At 38.1% G+C, this 2307-nt stretch overlaps 1 protein-coding gene across 12 annotated transcripts in view; it reads left to right on the forward strand.

Moving 5' to 3' along the window:
* Window positions 1-2307, forward strand: part of Robo2 (roundabout guidance receptor 2) — a 1182575-nt gene that overhangs the window by 1061248 nt on the left and 119020 nt on the right. The gene's annotated exons all lie outside the window — the stretch shown is intronic.

Below are 2307 nucleotides of genomic sequence, written 5' to 3' on the forward strand. Positions count from 1 at the left end.
TCCCTCCTTCCTTCCTTCCTTCCCTCCTTCCTTCCTTTCTTTCTTCCTTCCTTCCTCTTTCCCTCTCTCCTTCCTTCCTTCCTTCCTTCCTTCCTTCCTTCCTTCCCTCCCTCATTCCTTCCTTTCTTCCTTCCTTCCTCTTTCCCTCTCTCCCTCCTTCCCTCCCTCTCTTCTTTCCTTCTTTTCTTCCATTCTTTCTTTCTTGAATCCACAAAAGAAGTTTACTTCCAAATTCAATGACCAGCTCTGAACTAGTGTTTAGTTTAATCTCAGTATAATAATAAACTAATTCTGACAATACTCAGTTCTATCTGATAAATGGTCCACCACATCTGGTGGTGGACATGTGTAACCTTGCTCACATCCAATCAGAAATACTAACGATTGCCTCAGAACTGGGACTGAATTGATTCTCCTTTCTTGCTTGGGGATGGCTGCCAAAATTGCTGTTGAGAGACTGACTTACATTTCTCTTGACATGCCAGCTTGAACGTAAGAACACAAAGGATCCATTCTATGACCACAAATAACATTTGCATGTGCCTATATTCAAGCTCATGCTTCTCAAGTTCTCTTCTGTTCAGAATTATGGTTGCTGGAGAGGTTTTAGGCAATTAAGTCTCAGTTTGATGCTACTATATTCACCCAACTGCAGGAGCTATTGGCACCAGTGCCTTCATGGGAGACTATATGAGCCTCATCCCCCTACATAGTAGGATTAAAGCATCCTGTACCTTTGAACATGAGAGTAAATTCTTTTCAAGATTCCCATTTGGTTTTAAATCCTCAAGATCTCCAATATATGATCTCTGAATTTTATACAACAGAAGATATTAAGATATTACAACTGTCTCTAGGTCTGTGTTGTGAAGATCCACTAACTGGCAGCTCTTAAGCATTTCCCCGGTGTTGCCTTCTCATTTAACAAACAAAACAAGCTAAACAAGATGAAGGGAGCTGTCTCAGTTCATACTAGTGATTTGTGGAGGAGTCAGAGCAAGCACTCACTTTCTCCCATCATGAGACAATGCTCTGGCCTTTTCACATAGGTAAAATTACTTTGCGGTGTTATGTGCTATCTGGGATAATGATGGATGAGCCCAAACTGGAGAGGCTTTAGCTGGTACAATCCAGTTTCCAGGATTCTTCCCAGTCCCAACTCCTTTCTAGTAGTACTCTGAGTGTGTCTGATATTTGTCCGTCTTTATAGCCAGGAAATCCCTGTAAAAACAGTGTTAGGGTTGGGCTAGCACAAAACCGTGGGGCTGCTTTAACTGTTTATGGGATGCCTCATTCTGAATCTCCTTTTTGTAGTTAGTACATACACTGACAAACAAAACCACAATATGCTAAAGATCTTTACTGATGAGAGTCTTTGATACCTAGCAAATCTTTATCATACCTTTTCTCAAACCTTCTGTAATATGACTTGAAGTGATACATCTAGTCAAAACATATTGTTGAAATAATTTAGTATACACATGATTCCTGGAAGCTTTCAAATTCTAATATATTCCATGCTGTCCTTTCAATATATATTTAAGATATATCAGGCTAATAATAGCTTCTAGTTCATAAAAATTTTAAGAGTAATTATGGCACAATGGAAAGTTCAACAGCATAAAATAGGGGTTTAAATTGTTGTTTGCATATTTTTAATTTCATTAATATTATACAAAGAGGGGGCTAGAGAGACACTGAGGCAGGGGAACTGTAACGAATTGGAGGCCAGTCTGAGCTATACAGTGAGTCTCAAGAAATATGGGCTACAGAGTGAGACTGTTTTTAACTCTGTTTTAAAACAAGTAAAACCCAATCAAAAAAGCAGACAAGCATTGCTGTTTTATACTATCACCAATTCTAAAATATAATAATTACAAGTGGTAAAGACAGAGTGGATGAAGATTGTAAAATATGGTAGTTTGTTTATACATTTTTTTTATTGTTTCATAAATATGAGTTCTCTGTTTGCATGTTCACCTATACACACTTGAATGGATCAGATCCCATTATTGATAGTTGTGAGCCACCATGAGATTGTTGGCAACTGAACTCAGGACCTCTAGAGACATCTCTCCAGTCCAATTTACTTATATAATTAACAGCAACACATCGACCAATAGTTGATATAGCTGAAAAGCACATCCTAAAAGTTAGGAAGACATAGCTAGTCTTTTTGTTTCTGTCTCTTGCAATGACCTTAAATGCTGTCTGCTCTTAAATGCTGTCGGTTTTGAACTGTTTGCTTTCTGCTAGTTTACCCCTTTATACCGCTAGAACTGTTTAAAATGATGGAATTTCCTTTGT

Source organism: Microtus ochrogaster, chromosome 2, assembly GCF_000317375.1.
Source record: "Microtus ochrogaster isolate Prairie Vole_2 chromosome 2, MicOch1.0, whole genome shotgun sequence".
In the NCBI taxonomy this organism is placed as follows: domain Eukaryota; kingdom Metazoa; phylum Chordata; class Mammalia; order Rodentia; family Cricetidae; genus Microtus; species Microtus ochrogaster.